Source organism: Epinephelus fuscoguttatus, linkage group LG21 (genome assembly GCF_011397635.1).
Source record: "Epinephelus fuscoguttatus linkage group LG21, E.fuscoguttatus.final_Chr_v1".
Lineage (NCBI taxonomy): Eukaryota > Metazoa > Chordata > Actinopteri > Perciformes > Serranidae > Epinephelus > Epinephelus fuscoguttatus.
The window spans coordinates 16,197,125-16,209,666 of record NC_064772.1 but is presented as its reverse complement, the minus strand read 5'-3'; the positions used below and the strand labels follow the sequence as shown (position 1 = coordinate 16,209,666).

Below are 12,542 nucleotides of genomic sequence, written 5' to 3'. Positions count from 1 at the left end.
ACAACCACAGAACTATGTCGAAACATCAGTTTACCAGACAATCCATTCACACAATCCATTCACACAATCCATTCAGTATAAACCAAGTTTCATTTATCCAGTCATAATCTCAGTACTTCCCAAACAGACAGCCATTTCCTAAAAATGAAACTTATCTATGCTCTCTTCAAAGCCAGACTCCTCTGACAAAAACAGTAATTTTACCTCACTGAACACAGAAGCTGCTGGTCTACCGCTACTTTGATCAGTAGTTTGTTTATATTATTGTGTGACTTTAAACTGGCTTTGAAGAGAACACAGATTAAGATGGATCCCTATGACCTCAATTCATCAAGAACTTTATTATTTGGATTCTTGGTTCACTGTCGAGGCACGTGAGAAAAACATTTTTCTTCATCAATTCAGGGTAACAAGTAGTGTGTAGTTGATACACACGATCATTTGGGGGGTTAAGTATTCCTCTTACACAGTGCACTCCTTCCTGACAGACTTTAACACCTTTTATTTCACTTCTTCACACTTGATGATCACACATGATCTTTACCAATAGTGACCCAACAAATGTGCCATATACTTGTTGTAAATGAGACTTTGACTTCCGGGCAACTTGCAGGTTAAAGAAGAGGATGAGTGAGGAAAAAGAGAAGATCAGTGTGTCCAATGTTTGGCAGCCCTACACTGACATTGCTGTCACACCCATACCTTACCTGCTGAGGCACACACATCACTGATACACACATTTACTGTATATCCATACTCAACGCACACCTCAGCTGTGATGTGTGCAATGAGAAGTGACAGCCCTGCACAGCTCTCTGCTCGGGTGTTCCTCACTCCTAGAAAGCACCGAGCCGATCTCTCTCAGAAGCAAAGGTCAACTGACATATGACAAGTCAGAGATCTGTGGCAGTTCGTAGAGAGAAACAGCGACAGGCTCCATCAATGCAGACAGATTCAACCCTTGGTGACAGAGCAGAGATGGACAGGGTGTACTTCAAGAGGGCGGGAGGAGAGTCGACGCATAATAATGACGAGGTTAAACTTCGGCAGGCCGGTGTCATCTGAGATGAGTGACAGGTGAAGAGCCGAAGTGACTGAGTGAGGGGCCGGCGGTGACAGAGTAAATCATGCCAACACAGGTAATGCTGGGAGACAGGGAGGTGCTGCGACAGAGCAAGGTACACACTCAGCAGTTGGGAGCAGGGGGTTAGATGGAGCAGGTTTTAAAATGCATGAGATGCACCATCAGGGGGGTGAGGTTAGGGGGGGTGACATGTCTTGTGACTTGAAAATCTAGCAGTGGGTCATGTCCTTACTCTGACAGAGAAAATATTAGTGATGAGTGGCCAATTTTTATACGACTGTTGAGTTTGAGTACACAAAGATTTTTATAAAACCACCTTCCTTGTAACGAGGTGCTTCATCGACACTGTCTATTAATAGATGTTAAAGGAGCATGCAGCGCTTTTGACATGTTAATGCTTCCTCTGGTTCTCACAGAACACAGATTGACTATTAGTGACTACTTCTGACTAGAGCTGGAACAATGAATTGAGCGGCAAACAGTTAATCTGCAACTGTTTTGATGATCAATTAAATGCTAAGTTAAGTACATTTTTTAAGCAAAAAAGCCCAAAATTCTATTGTTTGTTTGCTAAATGTAAATATTCGCCGATTTTCTTAGTCTTCAGTCATGACAGTAAACTGAATACCTCCAAGTTTTGGACTTTCATTCTGCAAAAAACAGACATTTAAAGATGTCACGCTGGATTAGTGCTGGGCATTTTATTGATTTCTCAAGGTATACTGATGTATTTTCAAACAAGATATAGGATGACAAGATACTGTTATATCAAGATAGATTAATATTGCGGTACATAAATGCGTTTATATCATGTATACTGCTTTTTGATTAATATTACCCAGCCCTAACTTGACTAGGAAATTGGGAAGGTTATTTTATAGATTAAATGACTAATTTATGAACTGAAAAGTGAGTCAGCAGATTAATCGATAATTAAACCTACTGTTGGATGCAGCCCTATTTTTGACTTTAATATAATCTGTTAATTAATGTCCTCAATTAAATATTTAAGCATTTTACTTGTGTTTAATTTATAAAAACTAAAATTCGCTCCATTTATCCTGAAACAGCTGGCAACCAGCACCACTTTTTTAAACTCTGTGTGAACTGTGTTTATTTTTATTTACTTCGAAAGCCACTTTATCAACTGTTAGTCACTCAGGCTACCCAGTGACCACCTGCAAGGACCCACCTGCCCTGTCCAGCCTCGTCTTCTTACCCTCCACTAATGTGACCTGAATGTCTGACTGTGCCAGCGCTGGCACCTCACTGGCTGTCGGACAGCAGCACCTGATCCAGCCTCAGAAGGGATGAGAGCTGTCACTGACCTCACCCTGCTGGATGATGTGGGCACTGCCCATCATTGCTGGGGCATCCTCTGGTCCTCTACCGCCACCTTTCAGCAGCTCGCAGGCTGAGGCCGACCGACCGGCTGGCTGGCAGAGCTGCCAGGGCTCGCAGTGTTTCAACGCAAGCACTGGCAGCCTCGCAGGCCCAGCGCTGCTCCCTTGTGCTGCTTGAAATGAGGTCATTTTAAGGACGGGGATTTGCGTGGCTGCATTTCAAAGTCCAGCAGAGAATCTTCAAGTGTACCAGAAAAAGAGCTGTTCATACATTTTACAGCTTTTAATATCCGGCTCTTCCACTTAATTTTCATCCTGAGAAGCGCTTACAGATTACAAAAACATGCAACTCATATGCACTTCTTACTGAATGATGACAACCCTTCCTTTATAGATAAATTCAAAACATGATGTGTTAGTAGCTGAGTAACTGGTTGCTTAGCGATAGCATAGTAAGAAAGAAGTGAGAGGATGAAGTGCTGGCCGAGAGTACACAGATACTGTATCAGAGGGAGATTGAGGAATTGAAGCCCCCCCTCTCTCAGTGGCTGTAGTAGTACCCAGTAGTGCTGGCATGTCCGTGGCACCACAGAGAGCCCGACGACAGCCTTGTTGTTGTTTTGAACCCCCCCACTGAGCCATCGCGTGCTCGCAGCGAGGGAGGGAGGGCTGCTTCTAAGGCCAGGGGCAGAATCTGACAAGCAGGAGCCCGCGCAGCTCTCCTATTGGCTGAGCTGATCTACCCAACAGCTCACTGTATCCATGGAGTCAAAAAAAATTTGGTGCCATTGAAAACATTGCAGCAGCCAATCAGAGGCGAGCTCCGGGTGAGGAGCGAGTACAGTAGTAGTAGGACTTGAAAGCACATGAATATATTAATACAGATGAGGTAATGCGCCAAAAACAGCGGATTAGTCGAGGAGTGAAGTCAACTGGAAATGGGGAAATATTTAATTCCACTATTGAGCACTTAGTGATTCAATGTGATTTGATTTTTTTTTCTGTGCAGCTCAGCAAATTCACATTATCATTCATTTTTAAAATGAAAATATACTGCAAAATTAAACCATACACTGATGAGAATGAACACATTATTATATTCTGATTGCAGCTGAATGTGATGATACATTTGTCACTTTGTAACAGTAAAATCACCAATAAAATGATAAAATGCTGGATTTACAGAGGCAAAAAAATTGCAAATATTTGCAGATAGGTGCAGATGGTGCAGTGAGGTTGAAGCTTATTTTGGTAAAGACACCAAAACAGTGCCACGCCCATGCAGCAGCCTGACCTCTGGATGGCACTGCCTTCTCTGTGCCTCCCCTTCAACAAGGAGGGCACAGCTGAAACCGAGCACTGCGGCAACGTCCTACAAAAACGGCTCGGGGGCTGATGGCTGGCTAATGTAAGGGAGGGATAGTTGCTGACATTCCACTACTCGGCTGCAGCATGAGGATCCACGTGCCCTGCTGCTTTACTATGGAAGAAAAACAACGCCCTCCCCTCCCCAACTGGGCGCAGACACAGCGCGGAGCGTCACGTGGGCTCCGCCGTGGAGAGGCTGAGAGCTTGCCTGGGGTGTGGAGGGGGGGGATGGGGATAGGCAGCAGGGTGTGTTTATGTCTGAGATTATGTGGGTCCAGAAAGGAAAATGCATGTCTCATTTTTGTCTATATGTGATGTTTAAATAAAATAATACATGTAGGTAAGGGCGTGTACTGAACATTATTGCGTGTGTGTAAGGGGAGGGATTGTGAGGCGTCACACTGCAGCAGAGGCGGGCAGAGCTAGGCAGCTTTAAACTTGACCTAGATTCCCTGGGTGACACGCCACATCGCATTAGCCCACTCGGCCAGACCTGGACCCGCCGGAGCTCGCTGACACTGGCCCGATTCGACAGGCAGAAAATGGGGGAGCACTTCCCAAATGGGGCTGGCATGCATGCGCCCCCCCACCCAACCCTATACCGCCCCTGCTCCTGCTCCTCCTCCCACCTTCCCCCCACTCCACATCTCCTCACCCCAGACCATCTCCTGCCAATCCTACACAGCTGACTAAAAATGGCTTAGGGGGCACATGGTGATGAGGAAAGAAGGGGGGGGGTTGCCATTTGTTTGTTTATGGGGGTGAACTCGATTACTTCGTAGCCACGCCCCTGTATTGTTGCAAACATCAGCTAATGCCCCCCTCACCCAGATTCTGGCAAATCAAAACAAACCTCACAGGATGACTAAATCATTACAACCGACTGTGATACATGAGGTGACATCCAGTATCAGCTGTCTCATCTTACTCCAGCAACCACACAGGCTGCTAAAAATATTCCCTCGCTAAAAACAACTCCTGCAGCCGTGATGAACCCGATCGGCACACAAGGAAACAAACACGCGAAACCGGCAGTTTGTCCAGAGAAGCAGATCAGATGAGGATGAAAGTGGGAGCGCCTCATCCTCAGCTTAGCCCCTCTCTTTGGACAGCACCTGATGAAAGTTGGAAACCATGGCAACAGGCACATACACAAGAGTCAGCTAAAACGCTGGTTCCATTGAAATGGTGCTCTATGAGGAGGCTCTCAGCGCTGCTCTTCAGTCACAGCAATACAACACTTTTTACCATCAAAACACACACACACACACACACACACACACGCTGACAGCTCGTCCTGATGTTAATTTCACATCAATGCATTTAACTGAAAAAAGGGCAGCTAAGCATCAACACTACAGGAGCCTTATATGATCATCCCAAGTGAAGATGCTGCTCCATTTCTAAAATAGCCTGGATATATTTTGTGACAGATACATCTAAAGAGTCCTGTAAAACCAGATCATGGTGTTTGTAAGAACTCTACCCCAATTTCACCACTTTGATTTTCTGCTCCATCCGCTGAACATCTGCCTCTGAAGGAAGCCCTCCCCACCCTGCCCTTGAGAGTCCTCTGACTCCTTCCTAGGATGTGTTGGGAAATCATTAAGGGGGGCATATTGACTCACTGTCGTCGGTCTAAGCAGCACCTCCCTCGGGGCAGCTGCCTCCTAAACCTATTCAAACACTGAACTCCCATTCTTCTGCTAAAATAGCCCTGAAACCATCATTACTCGAGTGACCTTCTGACTGACTCACTGACGTCACTGTGTCCTTAAATCTCACTCAGAGTGTTGACAGAGAGAGATTTAAAAGGATGAGCATTCAGACTTACATAAGTGGTTGCTGAGCAAAATTAAAGCCTGATTTAAATTGAAGAAATACAGCAGAGCATCATCTTGAATGCTTTTTTTCCCTGCACAGTGTTACCCTAACAGGATTTTGGGTGGGGCACAGTGGAGGTTTTTGGATGGATGATGAGTGTCAGACTGAGGAGTACCAGAATCTTCATTCAGTAAGAGAGGAGTGCCATCTGGAGGATGCGAACCACTATGCAGGAGGAGTGAATGGTGAGGAAGACCACTCCCAAACCTTTTTCCCCATCACATGCAAGCTTCAGGAAAGCTTTGTCTAAATTGCATGAATGCAAACGAGAGCAATTACAGTGAAATGACTTGTTGAGAAGAATCTTGCTGCAGAATTTATTAGAATTATTTGCAAAATAAAATGAATTTCTAACTCAAGTCGTCAGGTCAGTTTTGCAGGATGGGAAGCAGCACTGATGCCTGATGTAAGAGCACCATCCAGTGTTCACATGCAGCCATTTCAGGGTAAAACGCACAAAGTTAAAATAATATTTCTGCAGACTAAATGTCCATGCCATGTTTCATCCTGATCTGCCAGACATTAAGGCTTCCCAACATGTCTGCAGAGGAATGGCAGCAGCCTGACCTGCTCCTTAAGGGAACCTGGGCAGGAAGTTACAGTGTCAGCCCTCCAGTGGCATAAATAATAGATAACCAAGGAGAAGCTGGGAGCTTTTAGCTGATATAACAAGCCACTCTACATATTACACTCACTCAGACATATCGTCTCAAATTACCTGCTCAGCGGGTGAGGTCAAGAGGGGCCGGGCGTCTTCCATATGCTGAGTCAAGAGTGGAGCAACTGATATTTCCACACTATTAAAGCATGCCTTCGAAATTGATGGGCCAAACTTTTTGTTGTGCATTTAATGGCATACTTGCTGATATGCCAAAAAACAAATAACAGATAGAGCAGTGAGTCGGGGAATCCCATTTTAGAGCTGTAATTCTTACAAAATTTAAAAAAAAAATCTATCTGTGTACAAGCAACCATCTCCACAGGTATAGCATTACTAGACTTCACCAGCTGGGGGCACTATTGACCCAGTTATGATCATAGCAACAGGCGAGCCAAGAAAAGCTTCACCTCAGGCTACTGCACCACACCTCCCCCCTGGCTTAGCGAGGCTAATCCATCCTGTGTACATTCACACAAAACTCGGCCTGCTGCATTAGCTCAGCTCCATTCTCCGCTTATAATGCAACACGTCTGCTGCACCCCTGTACTGCCACGGGGTTGTGTACTGCGTGCTAACTAAAATAGCTCTCCCATTCAGGCTATTTCAGTGAATGGATTTGAATCTCACTAGGGCACCGCGGTAGCTCGGCATTAGCCTACACACACACACACACACACACACACACACACACAGACCTCTTCTGGGGATACACTGACTTAGTGATCCTATATATGTACCACCTGAGGCTTAGCTGTCAAACCGACACAGAATTCCAGCACCAGAGCTTAGCCAATCGAATGATAGCTGTGTGTCATGGTAACAATCTCCAAGGAGACACGAAGGAAAATACAACAGGGATGGGCAGACATGCAAGCAGGGGAGAAATGAAAAAAAAAGACAACCTGAGAGCAAAAAATAATAATAGTTCCTTTTGAGGTGAGCAGGAAATTTGAGTAAAACCCTGCTTAAAAAATAGAAAACCAGCTCTAAAATGAGTCTAAAACCACTACACATCAACACCACAGAGTAACCAACTATTAAATGAAACAAAAATATGTCAAACATAATTGGCAAGTGGCGAGTCTCATGTCAGAGCTGCCAGCTTGTCGTGTGAGTGGTGACCTTGTGCCCTGTAGTTACATAAACACTCTGGCCTTGGGGTGGGGGGTGGGGGGTGGGGGGGGGGTGGGGGGGGGGGGACCTACATTACTCAACTCCTTTTTATGGCTCACAATGCACTTCATTTCCTGAGCAAGCATTACACATACACCCACAGAATGGCACATTAAGACTATAATAGGTATACCACAGGCGTTCTTACATAATGACATGTCTACTTTGTATCAGTGCACCCAACTACAGCTCAGAAAGTGGTTTTTGTTCATGTTTGAACCTCAGATAAGGTGATGATTTCCACTTAAGTTGTAATTTTATCAACGTGGGTGATTCATGAGGAGTTAAACTAGGTGAGTGTGCTTCTTCTTCCTTCACATGATAACCTAAAGCAAGTAGGGAGAATCTGTCTTGAAGCTGAAAGGATTTCTACAGCATTTAAGATGATTTTTAAGTGAGTGTTCCAGTTTCCCCTTCATTATTTTTTCTTCAGAGTGTTGGAGTTCAAGAGACACACAAGGGGCATTTCTGGCAAGGTTTGATTCTCCACCGGCTGGGGCACAATGTCCATAGAGAGCCATGTGATGTTGCATTCAAACTGAGGCCGACAGTGTCCTAGTTACATGTTTGTCCCCTAAAAAATCTGACCTGACCTGTATCTATTTTTGTAGTCAGTCTGAAAACTGAAGGAGCTGTATTTTCTGAGGTCTGGGGTAAAGGTATATGAGGTGCGAAATTAGAGTGCAAGCCATTTAACATGCAACTTGCATTTCGACATTTGCCACCAACAGTTGTGTGATTTTTCCCTCCTATCTATATTGAGCCCACATTACATGGCAAACAACACCAGTAGAAAGAAAACAAGGTAACTGACTCAACTGCCATTTAGAGAAATGCCTCTATTCATTCAAAGCCCTTCACTATGCACCATGACCCAAATTGCTTTAAAACAAAGGGAGAAATGCAGGCGCACAAACAAGCCTGCCGTAGAGTATCTTCGGTTGTTATTCTCAACAACCTGCTTTTCAAACACTGCAGTTGATTCAAATTAGGATCAGATAGGAGTTATGTCCTTGAGCAGATAAAAATAGACATGTAAACAAATAACAGCCGATATGTAGATGGTTATCTGGAGTGGAAAAGGAAAGCTTACAGTATGAAAATAGTTCAAACGGTCAAACGTTGCACTGATGAACAGAATACAGACATGCAGCTTGAGGGGTTGGAATTAGAGGATAGGTTGACATTCTTTCCAAGTCTTAGAACAATACCAACATGCTGGTATGTGTATTGAAAGTATTATCAGTCGTGGAAATTTCTCTTTATCATATTGACGAGACGAACAACTCAATGTATATGTACAGATGTAAATATTGCTGTAAGGGTAACTTCGGTAGTTTTCAACCTGGACCCTATTTTCAGAAGTTTTTGTGTCTAACTGACTAATGGGAACAACAACACCTAAAACTGGTTTAGTACTGAGCGCTACTGTTGTAGGTGGCAGCTATGAAACAGGCTGCAATGTAAAGTCTCAGGGCATGTTTGCACATCAATTTATGTCCACTACAAGTGCTTGTTTTTGCCACTGACAGGCTCAGATTGTTATTCTGAGTGTCTGACAACATTATGGAAAGGATCCCTACAGAGACAGACTTCTCTGTTCAAGCATAAGATCCTTTTTGTTAACCAAATACAGCCCTGAAACCACCATCACCAAACTCCATTTAAAAATACAGTAATTCTAGAGTGTAGAAAGTCAGTATATATTCACATGTATCCAGGTGAGTTAAGGGCTTATATTAACTAAACCAGAGATGGTGAATATCGAAACAGAGGAAAAAGGAACCAAAACAGTTCTTGTAGGCTTTATTCTGTTTCGGTCAACTCTGAATGAAGTGTGTTTTACAATGATAAAACTACTGTTAATTTAAATGGAGTAAGGTTTGGAGATATCGATTGCGGGGCTGTTTCCGGTTAAACAAAAGGGATCTTAAGCCAAAAACACACCAAGCAGCTGAGCACTGAGCACTGAGCCTGTCAGTGGCAAAAACAAGCACTTTTAGTGGATGTAAATTGACGGTGCAAACATGCCTCAAGTAATTAAATTACTGCCTGTTTCACTGCTGGCAGCTGCAGGCCTCTCGCTCAATACTAGACCAATACTGTTGTTCCCATTAGTCACTTAGACACTAAAACATGGGAAAATAGGAACCAGGTTGAAAAATACTAAACTTCCCTTTGAGACACTCTTGAAACAAGCTAGAGTTGAAACAATTAGTCCATAAATCGATTAGCTAATCATTAGAAAATAAAAAAGCAACAATTTTAATATATGAGTAATTGTTTTTTCAGTCAACAGCTGGTTGTAGCTTCTCAGGTGTGAGTGTCCTATGTTGTCCTATGTTACAGTAAATCAAATATCTTCAGATTTTGGACATTTTTCACCGTTTTCTGACACTAAAGCCCAAACAAATAACTGAAACTTGATAATGAGAACAATAATTAGTTGCAGCCTGAAATGACTCCTTTAAAAACAAGCCTTCTCCAGAAGTACAACTTGCTACAAGGACTTACCAGCAGTGGAGCTGTGCGACTGTCAGTCAGGAGCAGGGAGGCCCAGCCTGGCAGGTGGCCCCGGGTCACAGTCCTCCACCAGAGGTCAGCCTCTGAAACACAGGTCAACAGTAACACATCAGATGCAATGCAACTAGAATTAACGGTTGTATGCCTCCACGTACCAGTTAAATTTCTCTTACAGTTTACATGTATGTCTGTGAAAACATGGATGCTTCACACATATTATCAGCCCAGACGAACATAAGATCTAAACAAGCACAGTTTCAAGGTAGGCATCAAAGATTAGTTTTACCAATTAAGCATCAGATCAAATGTCTCCCCTTCTGTCACAGTGATATGATGTAGAGTCGTGGCCAGAAAAGTGCTTTATGCAGAATATTATGATGTCACAGTGAATCTGACCTTTGACTTTTTGGATATAAAATGTTATCACTTCATCATTTTATCCTATTAGACATGTGTGTGAAGTTTTGTCATAATTAGTACAAGAATTCTTGAGTTGAGGCCAAAAACATTTTTTGTGAGGTCACAGTGACCTTGACCTTTGACCAAAAAAATTCTAATCCATTTATTCTTCAGTCCAGATGGACGTTTGTGCCAAATTTGAAGAAATTCCCTGAAGACTTTCTTGAGATATCTTCACAAGAACGAGATGAACAGACGTCCTGAAAACATAATGCCTCCAGAGTCCAGCTACGGCTACATCCGGCACAGAGGCATTTAAAATGTATAATAATATAGAGTGAAAAGGAGGATTTCAGGCACTAATGCAAACACTGACTGATAGAGACAACAGTGTGGCATCGTTTCACAAAATGAAGCCATGTGCAAATAAAATGCTTAATTCTAAAAACACACAAATGCACAGAAAAAAAAAAAATCACTGAAAACATCCATTTCCTCTCGTTTGTCTCAAGTGCCTACAAGACTGCTTCCTTTTGGGCATTATCAGCGGAACAAATTACACTTGAACAAACTAGCACACTCTTCACAAATACTGGTCACACCCTTAACAAAACACTGCATCTTACTGCAAGTTCCCTTTTAAAATGGGTGATAAAACACTAAAATCACACAAAAAGGGAACATTATAGAAAGCCTGACGATATCATTTTAAGGATCCAATAACTGGGTTGTTCTTGTGTCCTCCCTTCCTTGTGAAACATGGGCTAATTGCAGAGTTTTTATAAAACATGGAACAAATAGACGGACATGAAAAAAAAAAACCCACACCACTTCCTATTGTGTAACACTTCCTCTGATTCACTTCAGGTTTTAGGCTCCCTGCGCCCTCCTGTAAGAGCTTAGCAACACAGTTGACTCAGTCAGGCTCACATTTATGTCTTTTCATTCTGTGTGAAGCAAGAGTTGGAAAAGGCAATCAAATGTTTGTGATCGAAAAACACACACGTAGTTTCAGCCTGAAGTGAGACAAGAGTCGCCCCAGATTAAAGATTCAGTACAGTTTCTTTAAGCCACAAGCTCATTTCACAAGTTGCTTACAAGCCCTGAATGAGAGTACAAGCTCAGTAGACTGTGAGACCATTAGGTCCACGGCACTGCTCTCTGCGCCAGCCTGCATACAAATGCATGGTGTTGGTCATGCATGAATGTGATCAGACTTCAAACCCTGAAACTTTAAACCCACAGGGACTCCGAGAGCTGTGGGAGAGACGGTAACACGATTGAATAAGACAATGTGAAAAGGGCAGACTACAAAAGTAAAAGCAGGAAGTAGACTAGATGCTGAGGTAAAAGAAACATTTCTCTGAATCTGAAAAACAACGACGTAACAGTCTTTGTTCTTTTGCCTCCTTGTGACAGAGGATTCCCTTCATGCAAACTGACCATGTCTTGCTCCTAATCCATTACAGCTGACATGACACAGGGGACATTCTGGGTGACATCTGCTGCAGGGCATCATGGGAGTCAGCTATGCATCATGCTTACAGCTGGGGGCCACAACATAAGGCCAAATCATCCCTTGAATGAGCACATGAGGTTAACGGGGTTACAGTACTGTGGAGCAGCACATGAGTATTTTGGGCGACACAAAACAAGGGACTTAATGTTTCTTTGTGAAATTACCTCAATACACAAAAGCAAGATTACTAGAATGATGGAGTCAAAACAAGTAATGTGTCTTGTTTGTATGATTTCATGTTCTTCAAGCTGGAAAAGGTTGTAAAGTTGAAAAAGAGTAGAAATTTTAGCTTTAATTATTTTTTATTTATTTTCTTTAAAAAAAATTCACATATTTTGTGGGGCTATCATAAAGTTGAATGGATATAATTTGGAATTTTTCCACTACTAGTCCCAACACCATACCTGAGTAGTGTTGTCACAATACTGGAATTCCTAACTTTGATTCAATACCTTCAAACATATGACAACTTTTCTCTTGCTGATTAGGTGCAGAGAACAGCAGACTGACTGCAGTAGCTGGTACCAGTGTATCGATAAAGTAGAAAATGAATGCCGAAAACGTTTAAAATCTATAAGTATTATCTAT

The 12,542-nt window shown here is 43.0% G+C and overlaps 1 protein-coding gene across 1 annotated transcript in view; it reads right to left on the bottom strand.

Annotated features, from left to right (window-relative positions):
- fam49bb (family with sequence similarity 49 member Bb) overlaps positions 1–12,542 on the bottom strand; it is a 44,951-nt gene that overhangs the window by 21,075 nt on the left and 11,334 nt on the right. The window contains exon 2 of the mRNA XM_049565389.1: positions 10,028–10,119. The gene's annotated coding sequence lies outside the window, so the exon portion shown is untranslated. The remainder of the gene's footprint in view (positions 1–10,027; positions 10,120–12,542) is intronic.